General features: G+C 43.7%; 1 pseudogene; it reads left to right on the top strand.

Annotated features, from left to right (window-relative positions):
- The first annotated feature begins 214 nt into the window (after nucleotides 1-214).
- Nucleotides 215-13,732, top strand: LOC113023108 (uncharacterized; annotated as a pseudogene).
- The last annotated feature ends 351 nt before the right edge of the window (nucleotides 13,733-14,083 follow it).

Below are 14,083 nucleotides of genomic sequence, written 5' to 3'. Positions count from 1 at the left end.
CAAACCTAATTGCAGGGTTCATCTTTTAGTGAGGACATATTTGTTGAAATAGCCATATAAAGTTGCTTTTCCAATGATCTCTCTCTCTTTTTTTTTTAGATGGCAGACCAAAGAATTTGAATGACACGATTACTCTGGAGCTTGGGAAAGATTTCCACTCCAACTGTCGCATACAGTCACAAGAGGAGACAGAGGTCATCGAGAGGACAGAAGTATGGTTAGAATTGTTGTGGAGGCCATGCAAGTTAACTGCAGAAACCCTAAACGTGCGTCTTGTGAAGAGGTTGCTAAGATCATTGTAAACAGATACCCTCAAACATCTGCAGATTTTACTGAAAAGGGAGAAAGACTGGGTTGTGGACATTATTCATTACTAAGAAGCATTAAATCTAGAGTTGAACATGTTAATCGAGATAATACAACACATAGACTTCGTCAAACAAAGAGAACCAGGAATGAGGAAGACTGCAGTCCCAACAGTAATGCAAACTCACATAAAAAAGTTAGATGCCTTGTTGATAGCTATGGTTGTATAAATTGGCAGCCAGTTGAACTTCCTGAGGGGGAAACGCCAGCTTCTTTAGAGGAAAAGAAACACATCCTGTTAACAATTTTTAATTCAGAAGGACCTGGAGTTGTGGAGAGAGCTGATGTGGATGACTTCATGTGCCTCACATATATTTCTCAGCGGCAGCTTATCAACAGTAGCTGAAATTCAGGAGCAGTGGCCTGTCTTGTTTACTCAGAAAGGTCTTTTTCGAACCACTTTTACAAACTCACAGGCATTGATATCAGTGAGCGCTTAGGTCAGGCCCTCATAACCAAAGGCAGAAGGATTGTTAACTATTTCTCCACCCAGAAGCTCAAATGGAAGCTTGGTATAAGGACACTCATCCAGCAGATAGAAAGTGAGGGAGTTTTGACCAACAACAAGGTTGGCACAGCAGCCATACTTCTCATGATGAAGTATTACAAGGAAGATGAAGACTCCCTCTTTGTCTTAGCAGATGTAAGCTTCTTTCATACAGCTCTATGATTAATGCTGTTGCTTGCTGTCCTGTTATATTTTTTTATTTGTTACATAAAATGTCCTGGTCCTTTATCTGGCAGGAAACTTCTACCAGGATGTCCCTTGAAGCAGAGAGCAACCTGCCCATCACCCCAAGGCTGATTATGCTTGGTAAGAAGTCATTCATGAAATAGAGCTGATTAGACCATATTAGAATTTCTGTTTGGCACAGGAGCTTTTCATGGACACAGGTATCCAGTCTCTGTTTTGTTAGCTCAAATTTCCTTTATAAACCAAGGTTGTTGGACAAGTGTCTCAGTGAATCCAGCAAAGTAACAATATCAAATTTCACATTACATATTACTGATCAACATGGTAGTCTAGCTACACCAACAGCAGAAATACTGAAGTCAATTCTGTAAAGTTTAACAGCAGCACAAACTATAAACTCCAAAATAACCATACAGTTGATTCACCTCCGGTAATTTAACTGGGCTGACTCTTTGTTAGGTGTGTTTAATGTGCAGAATAATTCCCAATTATGTACAATTATAATATGTTAAAATGGACTTGTGTACATAAGGCCATTAATAATCAGTGTTGGTCAAGTTACTTGAAAAAAGTAATCAGTAACTAATTACCGATTACTTCCCCAAAAAAGTAAGCCCGTTACTTTACTCATTACTTATTTTCAAAGTAATTAATTACTTAGTTACTTTTTAAAAACACGATTTACAACCTGGAAGAAATTTGTTTAACATTTAAACTTATTTTCTACACATTCCAGCACATAAAATAAATATATATTTTTGTGTTTACACTCAGTCTTTCAAATAGATGCAAGTAAAACACAGCAGAAAATAAATAACATCAAAGACTAGCGGTCCTGTTGCTCTATTTTTACCTGTAAAGCAGGAGTGAGGTAGGCGGAGGTTTACCCTGGTGCAGGTGTGCAGCGGTCAGTGGAAGAATCCACACGTTTCTCTGTGAGTTTCCCATTACGTCGTAGCTACTCGGTGCTTGCTTGGAAGTTTAGGGTTTTTTCGGTGTAAAAAGAAGTTTTCTTCCCACGCACAACGGACACTAATGTTTTTGTCAGTTTTTATGGAATCAAATTCAGAGTAAGGTCAGTGCTTCCACGCTTTAAACGCTGCACGCTCATACTCTCTCCCGCACTCGATATTTGATCCATTGTTGATCTGCACACAGCTGTTATCACGAACGTCGCACTCGCTTACGTCACTGTCATGAGACATTCTCGCAAAATCACAGTTTTAGTAACGTAGTAACGCAGCATTCCTACGGGAAAGTAATGGTAATCTAATTACAGTTTTTGCAATAGTAATCCCTTACTTTACTCGTTACCTGAAAAAAGTAATCAGATTACAGTAACGCGTTACTGCCCATCTCTGTTAATAATTAACTGTATACTTTGCTTTATGACTATCTAGACAGTGTGAAGAAGTGAAGTATTGAAATTATTTTATGTTGCATAATGACAACATGTTGCCCTATACATTTAAGGACAAAGTTCAATGACCGCCACCTGCTGGATGGTGAGTGCAGAGGGGCGTGTAATTGTTGAGCTGGACAAAGAGAACACCTTTGCTGATGCGATGTCAGTCTTCTTTGGTTCATTCTATGTATTGAACCTTAAATACCAGGAGTCAGCGTGTGCAAGGTTTTTTGTAAGGATAAACCCTGAAGAGGGAACAAAATGTACCTCCAAGGTTGGGACAAGCAGAAATACTGGGACCGCTGTGAAGCGATTAACCCTCATGTCACAACTTTCCTCCAGCGGCTTACTGAATTTGAGTGGAGATCTTCAAATTAGATAACTGTTTTTGCCATTTTTAGTGAATTTCTTGTATAATTTAAGTAACCAAGTGTTGTTACCTGTGTTTCTGTCACAGTCTGACGAGGGCAGACTGTAGGGGTTGACAAAAGGACCCAAAACGTAGACTCCAAGGAACAGGGAACAGAACTTGAAATGTTAACAAAAAGTTTAATATGACTGGTAAAAAAGGTACAAACAAAGGGCAAGGCAAACTGAAGCAAAATTAACACACTGGGGCGGCTTGGCTTGTGGCTGGCGGTGATGTGGACGAGACCTGTTGGGCAGCTTGGCTGGCGGCGACATGGGCATGGACGAGACCTGTCGGGCGGCTTGGCTGGCGGTCGATGGCGGCGTGGGCCTGCACGAAGGCCCTCGGGTGGCTTGGCTGGTGGTCGATGGCGTAGACAAGACCTCTCAGATGGCTTGGCAGGTGGTCGACGGTAGTGTGGATGTGATATTTGAGGACTTCTCCGCCGCAGTCCTGAAGAAACGGCAGGGATTCTAACAGGGAGATGGGTATCCCCTTCGCGATGATGTACCCGACTAGCCACAGTATCAAGCTGAATGGTCAGGAAAAATCTTTTAGATCCCCCAAAGCGGGCTCAGCTTACCTGGATAAAGTGCCTCAAGTTGCGGGGTCACGCTCACCCTCAGTGGCCCCAGCGGACTGTTGATCTGCGCTTTAATCCCATACGTGTCATGTGTCGGCTGTATGCAGGTGGGAATGGTGGGCCCAAAGTGCAGACTCACGGCAGGCAAAAACTGCATTCAAAACTCAGCTTTTATTACTGGATGGCGAAACATAACAAAACCACAAAAACACAAAATAAAATTACACAGGCAGAACACACAGCGTGGGATGATTGTAGATGGCGACACAGACCAATGAAAACACAGGGCTTAAATACACAGAGGGAGCAATCAGGGAATGAGAGAAAGGAGGGAAGCACAGCAAAGACAAATCAGGCCTAACGAGCCAGGGAAAGCAAAACCAGACACATTAACATAAGACATGGACCATCAAAGTAAAACAGGAAACATAACACAGAGAAGCAGACCAAAACAAACTAAAAACAAGGAGCCAGACTTAAAAAATGGGGAACAAGAGTCCAAAACAGAGTGTCTAGAACAGCACTGAGGCCAAGGAAACAGTTCAAAATTAAACAAACAAAAAGGTCCATGAAAGGCGCAGGGGCAGGGCTCTAGAGTGCGACCAATTTGTGACCAAATGGTGCAGTTTCCCCCTCCAGGGGCAAGGGTACCTAGACCTGGGGTATAATTCAATTCAATTCAATTTTATTTATATAGCGCCAAATCACAACAAAAGTCCCCTCAAGGCGCTTCATAGATACAGAGAAAAACCCAACAATCATATGACCCCCAATGAGCAAGCACTTTGGCGACAGTGGGAAGGAAAAACTCCCTTTTAACAGGAAGAAACCTCCAGCAGAACCAGGCTCAGGGAGGGGCGGGGCCATCTGCTGTGACCGGTTGGGGAGACAGAAGGAAGACAGGATAAAGACATGCTGTGGAAGAGAGACAGAGGTTAATAACAGATATGATTCAATGCAGAGAGGTCTGTTAACACATAGTGAGTGAGAAAGGTGACTGGAAAGGAAAAACTCAATGCATCATGGGAATCCCCGGCAGCCTACGTCTATTGCAGCATAACTAAGGGAGGATTCAGGGTCACCTGGTCCAGCCCTAACTATATGCTTTAGCAAAAAGGAAAGTTTGAAGCCTAATCTTGAAAGTAGAGATAGTGTCTGTCTCCCGAATCCAAACTGGAAGCTGGTTCCACAGAAGAGGGGCCTGAAAACTGAAGGCTCTGCCTCCCATTCTACTTTTAAATACTCTAGGAACAACAAGTAGGCCTGCAGAGCAAGAGTGAAGAGCTCTAATAGGGTGATATGGTACTACAAGGTCATTAAGATAAGATGGGGCCTGATTATTTAAGACCTTGTATGTGAGCAGCAGGATTTTGAATTCTGGATTTAACAGGAAGCCAAAACAGGAGAAATATCCTCTCTCTTTCTAGTCCCTGTCAGGACTCTTGCTGCAGCATTTTGGATTAGCTGAAGGCTTTTCAGCGAGTTTTTAGGACTTCCTGATAATAATGAATTACAGTAGTCCAGCCTGGAAGTAATAAATGCATGAACTAGTTTTTCAGCGTCACTCTGAGACAGGATATTTCTAATTTTAGAGATGTTGCACAAATGGAAGAACGCAGTCTTACATATTTGTTTAATATGTGCATTGAAGGACATGTCCTGGTCAAAAATGACTTCAAGGTCCCTCACAGCATTACTGGAGGCCAAGGTAATGCCATCCAGAGTAAGAATCTGGTTAGATACCATATTTCTAATCTTTTCAGGGCCGAGTACAATAACCTCAGTTTGATCTGAATGAAGAAGCAGAAAGTTAGTGGCCATCCAGGTCTTTATGTCTTTAAGACATTCCTGCAGTTTAACTAATTGGCGCTGTCACTTGGTGTTTGCTCGCTCTCCGGTAGAGTATCACTTCCTGTTCCTGCTCAAACACAGTGGTGTTTCTGAGTAGCTTATTTGCTTAGCAATTTAATTAACAACTTTTAAATACATTCTTCTTTCATAGTATAAACTTCACATGCTTCATCCGAAGCACACTGTCTGTGTACTCACTACCTAATTTATAGCCAAAGTATTCACTCACTGTCTCTGTACTGTTTCGCTAGCTTAGCTTAGCTCGTAGCCGACTCGTTAGCACCATGGCTACTTCACCTGTCCCTCCTGCACTTTCTTGCTCATTGTGTCAGATGTTTAGTTACTCCTCGGCCTCCTTTAGCGGTAATGATATCTGTAACAAATGTAGCATATTTGCAGCTCTGGAGGCCAGGATTACTGAATTGGAAACTCGGCTTCGCACCCTTCATTCACCCATAGCTAGCCAGGCCCCTGTAGCTGGTGCAGCCGAAGATAGCATAGGCCCGCTAGCTGTTCCCCGGCAGACCCCAAGCAGCTGGGGAAAGAGGGCGGCTGGGTCACTGTGAGGAGGAAGCATAGTCCTAAACAGAAGCCCCAGGTACACCACCAACCCGTTCATGTGTCTAACCGTTTTTCCCCACTCGGCGACACACCCGCCGGGGGTCAAACTCTGGTAATTGGTGATTCTGTTCTCAGACATGTGAAGCTAGAGACACCGGCAACCATAGTCAATTGTCTCCCAGGGGCCAGAGCAGGCGACATTGAAGGAAATTTAAAACTGCTGGCTAAGGGTAAACGTAAATTCAGTAAAATCATAATTCACGTCGGCAGTAATGACACCCGGTTACGCCAATCGGAGGTCACTAAAATCAATATTGAATCGGTGTGCAACTTTGCCAAAACAGTGTCGGACTCTATAGTTTTCTCTGGTCCCCTCCCCAATCAGATCAGGAGTGACATGTTTAGCCGCATGTTCTCCTTAAATTGCTGGCTGTCTGAGTGGTGTCATAGAAACGATGTGGGCTTCATAGATAATTGGCAAACCTTCTGGAGGAAACCTGGTCTTGTTAGGAGAGACGGCATCCATCCCACTTTGGATGGAGCAGCTCTCATTTCTAGAAATATGGACAAATTTATTAAACCCCCCAAAATATGACTATCCAGAGTTGGGACCAGGAAGCAGAGTTGCAGTCTTACACGCCTCTCCGCAGCTTCTCTCCTCCTGCTAACCCCCCAAAAACCCATCTCCATAGAGACTGTGTCAGCTTCCAAAAAGACAAAAAACAAACTAAAAACCAGCAACAAACAACTTAAACATAAACAATTACAAAGAAAGAGCAATACAGTATCCACATCTGAACCAAAGAGTAAAACAGTGAAATGTGGATTATTAAATATTAGGTCTCTCTCCTCCAAGTCTCTGTTATTACATGACTTAATAATTGATCAACAAATTGATTTACTCCGCCTTACAGAAACCTGGTTGCAGCAGGATGATTATGTTAGTTTAAATGAATCAACACCCCCGAGTCATTCTAACTACCAGAAACCTCGAAGCACAGACCGAGGGGGCGGTGTGGCAGCAATTTTTCACACCAGCCTATTAATTAATGAAAGACCAAGACAGACTTTTAATTCATTTGAAAGCCTGATGCTTCGCCTCGTCCACCCCAGCTGTGAAACTCAGAAACCAGTCTTACTTGTTATCATCTATCGTCCACCCGGGCCTTACACAGAGTTTCTGTCTGATTTCTCAGACTTTATATCTAATTTAGTTCTGAGCTCAGATAAAATCATTATTGTGGGTGATTTTAACATCCACGTAGATGCTAAAAATGACAGCCTCAACATGGCATTTAATCTGTTATTAGACTCAATTGGTTTCTCTCAAAATGTAAAAGAACCCACCCACCACTTTAATCACACTCTAGATCTTGTTTTAACATATGGCATAGAAACTGAACATTTAACAGTGTTTCCTGAAAACCCTCTCCTGTCTGATCATTTCCTGATAACATTTACATTTACAATAATTGATTACACAGCGGTGGAGAGTAGACTTTATCACAGTAGATGTCTTTCTGAAAGCGCTGTAACTAAGTTTAAGAATATAATCCACCCACTGTTATCATCTTCAATGCCCTGTACCAGGTCTCTAATCAGAAGTACCTGACTCCGTGGTATAATTCTCAAACACGTAGCCTAAAGCAGATGCTGCTTTATAAGAAAGCCCTCCACAAAGCCAGAACATCTTACTATTCATCACTGATTGAAGAAAATAAGAACAACCCCAGGTTTCTCTTCAGCACTGTAGCCAGGCTGACAAAAAGTCAGAGCTCTGTTGAGCCAACCATCCCTTTAACGTTAACTAGTAATGACTTCATGAACTTCTTCACAAATGAAATTTTTATCATTAGAGAAAAAATGACCAATAATCATCCCACAGATGTAATATTATCTACAGCTACTCTTAGTACCATTGATGTTAAGTTAGACTCTTTTTCTCCAATTGATCTTTCTGAGTTAACTTCAATAATTACTTCCTCCAAACCATCAACGTGTCTTTTAGACCCCATTCCTACAAAACTGCTCAAAGAAGTCCTGCCATTAATTAATGCTTCAATCTCAAATATGATCAACCTATCTCTAATAATCAGCTATGTACCACAGGCCTTCAAGCTAGCTGTAGTTAAACCTTTACTCAAAAAGCCATCTCTAGACCCAGCAGTCTTAGGTAATTATAGGCCAATCTCCAACCTTCCTTTCATATCAAAAATCCTTGAAAGAGTAGTTGTCAAACAGCTAACAGATCATCTGCAGAGGAATGGTTTATTTGAAGAGTTTCAGTCAGGTTTCAGAGCTCATCACAGCACAGAAACAGCTTTAGTGAAGGTTACAAATGATCTTCTTATGGCCTCTGACAGTGGACTCATCTCTGTGCTTGTCCTGCTAGACCTCAGTGCAGCGTTCGATACTGTCGACCATAATATCCTATTAGAGCGATTAGAACATGCTGTAGGTATTACAGGTACTGTGCTGCAGTGGTTTGTATCATATCTATCTAATAGACTCCAGTTTGTGCATGTAAATGGAGAGTCCTCTTCACACACTGAGGTTAATTATGGAGTTCCACAGGGTTCAGTGCTAGGACCAATTCTGTTTACATTATACATGCTTCCCTTAGGCAGCATCATTAGAAGACATAGCATACATTTTCACTGCTATGCTGATGACACCCAGGTCTATCTGTCCATGAAGCCAGATAACACACACCAATGAGTTAAACTGCAGGAATGTCTTAAAGACATAAAGACCTGGATGGCCGCTAACTTTTTGCTTCTTAATTCAGATCAAACTGAGGTTGTTGTACTCGGCCCTGAAAAGATTAGAAATATGGTATCTAACCAGATTCTTACTCTGGATGGCATTACCTTGGCCTCCAGTAATGCTGTGAGGAACCTTGGAGTCATTTTTGACCAGGACATGTCCTTCAACGCACATATTAAACAAATATGTAAGACTGCGTTCTTCCATTTGTGCAACATCTCTAAAATTAGAAATATCCTGTCTCAGAGTGACGCTGAAAAACTAGTTCATGCATTTATTACTTCCAGGCTGGACGACTGTAATTCATTATTATCAGGATGTCCAAAAAACTCACTGAAAAGCCTTCAGCTAATCCAAAATGCTGCAGCAAGAGTCCTGACAGGGACTAGAAAGAGAGAGGATATTTCTCCTGTTTTGGCCTCCCTTCATTGGCTTCCTGTTAAATCCAGAATTGAATTCAAAATCCTGCTCCTCACATACAAGGTCTTAAATAATCAGGCCCCATCTTATCTTAATGACCTTGTAGTACCATATCACCCTATTGGAGCACTCTCGCTCTGCAGGCCTACTTGTTGTTCCTAGAGTATTTAAAAGTAGAATGGGAGGCAGAGCCTTCAGTTTTCAGGCCCCTCTTCTGTGGAACCAGCTTCGAGTTTGGATTCGGGAGACAGACACTATCTCTACTTTCAAGATTAGGCTTCAAACTTTCCTTGTTGCTGAAGCATATAGTTAGGGCTGGACCAGGTGACCCTGAATCCTCCCACAACTCCAACATCATTGTGAAGTTTGCGGACGACACTACAGTGGTGGGTCTTATCACCAACAGTGATGAGACAGCTTACAGGGAGGAGGTCAGCGCCCTGACCCACTGGTGTCAAGACAACCATCTCACCCTCAACGTCGCAAAGACAAAGGAGTTGATAGTGGACTTCCGGAGGTGCAGAGAAGTACACACCCCCATCACCATCAACGGCGCTGCTGTGGAGAGAGTGAGCAGCTTCCGGTTCCTTGGTGTACATCTGGCTGAGGATCTTACGTGGTCAGTACACACAAACAAAACAGTGAAGAAGGCCTACAACTGCAAAGCTCTCCAGCGAGTAGTGCGGTGCTCTGAACGGATAATTGGAGGTGAGCTTCCCTCCCTCCAAGACATCTACAGGAAGCGGTGCCTGAGGAAAGCGAGGAGGATCATCAAGGACTCCAGTCACCCCAGCCATAAACTGTTCAGACTACTTCCATCAGGAAGGAGGTTCTGCAGCATCCGGTCCCGTACCAGCAGACTGAGAGACAGCTTCTTCCACCAGGCCATCAGACTGCTGAACACGTCATAGACACCTCAGCTTCACTACTGGAACTTTAACATTATGCACTCCACACTGTACAGTAATGCCACTGTTTTGCACATGTCTCACTCTGTATATTTTATTTTATATATTTTATTTATTGTTTACTCTATTTAATTTGTAAAATATGTGTACACACACACACACACACACACACACACACACACACACACACACACACACACACACACACACACGTAGAAAAATATTTAGTTTACACATCCAGAAATGCATATACTATTATATATTGTACATATATTTATTAGTTTCAGATGTAGCCATTCTTGTATTTTGCTTGTTTACATTATTGTATTTTGCACAACTCTGTTGCTTGTGAAGCTCGCACACAAGAATTTCACTCACATGTGCTGTACCAATGTACCTGCACATGTGATGTGACAATAAAAGTGATTTGATTTGATTTGATTTGATTTGATTTGATTTGATTTGATTTAGTTATGCTGCGATAGACGTCGGCTGCCGGGGGATTCCCATGATGCATTGAGTTTTTCCTTTCCAGTCACCTTTCTCACTCACTATGTGTTAACAGACCTCTCTGCATTGAATCATATCTGTTATTAACCTCTGTCTCTCTTCCACAGCATGTCTTTATCCTGTCTTCCTTCTCTCACCTCAGCCGGTTGCAGGAGATGGCCCCGCCCCTCCCTGAGCCTGGGTCTGCTGGAGGTTTCTTCCTGTTGAAAGGGAGTTTTTCCTTCCCACTGTCACCAAAGTGCTGCTCATAGGGGGTCATATGATTGTTGGGTTTTTCTCTGTATCTATGAAGCGCCTTGAGGCGACTTTTGTTGTGATTTGGCGCTATATAAATAAAATTGAATTGAATTGAATTGAACTAATTGGTGTGTCTTATCTGGCTTCATGGACAGATAGAGCTGGGTGTCATCTGCATGGCAGTGTAAATGTATGCTATGTCTTCTAATGATGCTGCCTAAGGGAAGCATGTATAATGTAAACAGAATTGGTCCTAGCACTGAACCCTGTGGAACTCCATAATTAACCTCAGTGTGTGAAGAGGACTCTCCATTTACATGCACAAACTGGAGTCTATTAGATAGATATGATACAAACCACTGCAGTGCAGTACCTGTTATACCTACAGCATGGTGTAATCGCTCTAATATGGTCGAATTGCACTTCATGTGGCCATCTGATGGAAAAGTCTGGTTTTGGTGGTTGGTCATAAGAGTGCCCTTCAGTTCCAATGGAAGAAACCCCCTGGACAATTTCATGCTCCCAGGTTTGTGGGAACAATTTGTGGATGGCCCCTTCTTGTCCTATGACTGCACACAGGTGCACAAAGAAAAATCTATGAAGATGTTATAGATGGGCGTCCAGGTACACACTGGCTCACTCCTTGGCGGCCGCTTATCGGGGCCTGGAGCCTGGGGCTCGCTCGGGCCACTTCGGAGGTGGGGTGCCCCCGGCCTCTCGGCCTGGGGCTCGGTCACTCAGGCACGGCTGGCTGCCGGCGGAGCTCACGGGCGCGTCACTGCAACTCCCCCCGGCTTCTGCTCCGCGGCTGCTGAGTGAGCCCTCATCTGGGACTCTCCTCAGCTCTTTCTGGGACAGTGGCGCGGCTGCCCCTCTGTTGGTCTTCCTTGGTCTCTTGTGTTCTGGGGGCCTCTGGATGTCTGGAGTTTTGATCTCCTCCATACCTGCTTCAGGCCCTGGAGGACGGGGCTGTGGCCCCCCCACACCCTCTAGCAGATCATTACATGAAGGAACCTTTTAAAAAAAACAAGCGCGTCCATGCTCACAGGTGTACACACGGGTGATCACACCCACAAACTACACCCTTTTTGGCTCCTACCTCAAAGCACACTGTGTTCTGTTGATCTTATGTGCTGCACAATAATGTTTAATATTTAGTATTTACTGTCATATTCCCATATATCATTGTGATGTTGTTTATTCTATTACTCTTGTTCTCTTCTGCTTGTTTTCTTTTTTCTTTCTCAACAGGTGATCCAGGTGATTGATATATGCTTTTTTTTCTCTGCCCGTTCTGTTGGTTTTTGTTTTTTGCCTTTCTCCCCCGTCCCTCTTCTCAGCTGTTTCTCTTTCCCTCTTTCTTTCTCCCCTTCTTTCCCCCAGTCAAGTTTGTCCCGTATTCAGCAAGTGAAAATAAAATAAACAATAAAAGGTGAATCAAATGGACCATTACCGCAAGGCTGGGATGGTCAATTTGGTAAAGTAAATCCGTTGGGCATCTTTCTTTGCCTTTAGACAACAATTCTGATGCAAAAGAGCCAAACGGGACAGGCCAAAAGAAAAAAGAAAAAAAAAGAAAGAAAGAAGATGTTATAGTTGCAAAAAAGGAGTGTATAGGAATTTCTTTTACTTATGTATTAATCACATTATTTTATTGTATGATACCTTGGTGCCACTGGATTTTAACATGTCTCACACTCATACAGTAAGACAAATGGTGGGGGTGTAGTAAGGAAGTTGGGGGAAGCAGACAACTCCACAGGAAGAGTCTTTTGTGTCTTCGAGGACTCTGGGAGGTAACAAGGGAGTGTGAACCTTAAGGTGTGAAACAGCTGTGTACTGCCTTTTGTTCCTGGAGAAGGTATTTAACTGAGAGCCATGCTGGGCTCAGACTCTGCTGACCGTCTGTCCCGCGGTCATGCAGGGACTTCATCAAGCTTGGTTGTCTGTTCTTTGTGTGTTTGATTAAAGAATGTTAGCTACCACTCACCGCTCATCTGCAGGCTTTATTTGAATGGAAAACTTCCACAACAGGCAAAAAAAAGCTTTTTGCTAAAAAAAAAAAAAGAGTCAGAGCAGAAGTTTTTTGCACTGCATTTTAAAATGAAAACATATTGCATTTACTTACAATTAAAGACACACAGAGCAGGAGGTGTGTTACTGTTTTACATCCACAGTGTCATGGTCGGACGGTCCTTTGGAAACTCACCTGCGCACCACTGGGAGTTTGGAGAAGATCACTGTTGGACTTTGCACTTCACTTTATGTTTTGAAACTGTTTTTGGGCACTGTAAATAAACGCACTGTGTACTTTGCATCCTGAGCTCCGCGACTGAGTCCGTACTTCCCCATTACCCGTGACAGAACAATCCAGCCAGCAATGGAGTCAGCGGACTCAACTCCCGTCCAGCGCGAGCTCACGCTTCAAGCTGAACGGTTGGAGCGGCATGAAAAGATGCTGCAGCATGTGGCCGAGGACCAGTCCGCGCTACTACAGGTGGTATCTGAACTGTAAGGTATGTTGCTTGCTACACCTAGAGCACTCGTTCAACCACCAGAGCCCACCACACCACCACAAAAACCAGTGGAGCTTCTAAATGTAGCAGTGGCCTGTCCCCTTCCTCCATCTCCGCCTCCGCCTCAGCGAGAACACACGTTACCTGTACCTGAAAAATTCAGTGGAGAGTTGGACAAAACCCGGGGATTTTTGACTCAATGCTCTCTGATTTTTAGGCAGCAGACTCGAGCTTATGCCTCTGATAGTGCCAAGATCACCCTTATGGTGGAGCTCATGACCGGACAAGCACTACTCTGGGCTCAAGCAGCCCTGAGCGCCCAACCCTCCATCTCATATAGTGATTTTTTGAGCAAATTTCAGTGTGTGTTTGACAAAGGCTCTAACCCTGACAGTGCTGCTCATCGCATGTTTACTTTAAAGCAGGGCCGGCGGAGCGTGGCAGACTTCTCCGTGGACTTTTGGATCCTGGCCGAGGAGACGGGCTGGGAGGAAAAGGCGCTCTGAGGAGCATTCCTAAACAGCTTAAATGAGAATGTCAAACTTGAGTTGGCCACTAAAGAGCTTCCTAAATCGTTAAGTGCCCTGGTTAACATGTGTATCAGTCTAGACGACCATATGCGGGAGTTTGGCAGGCAGACTGGAGATGGGCGACGGTCAGTAGGGGGCGTAGGAGTTCCGACTGGACTCCCCTCTCTCGAGTGGAGAGAGGAGGGAACGGACTCACCTGCTGACGAGGAGCAACCCATGCAGCTGGGACGGACTAAATTCACCCGGAGCAGAAGACAACTGGTGGGTGAGTGTTTTGTGTGTGGGAAAAAGGGGCATTTCGCGGACTCCTTTTTTTTTTTTTTTTTT

This window comes from Astatotilapia calliptera, chromosome 5, assembly GCF_900246225.1.
Source record: "Astatotilapia calliptera chromosome 5, fAstCal1.2, whole genome shotgun sequence".
Classification (NCBI taxonomy): Eukaryota; Metazoa; Chordata; class Actinopteri; order Cichliformes; family Cichlidae; genus Astatotilapia; species Astatotilapia calliptera.
This window is presented reverse-complemented; position numbering and strand designations above follow the sequence as displayed.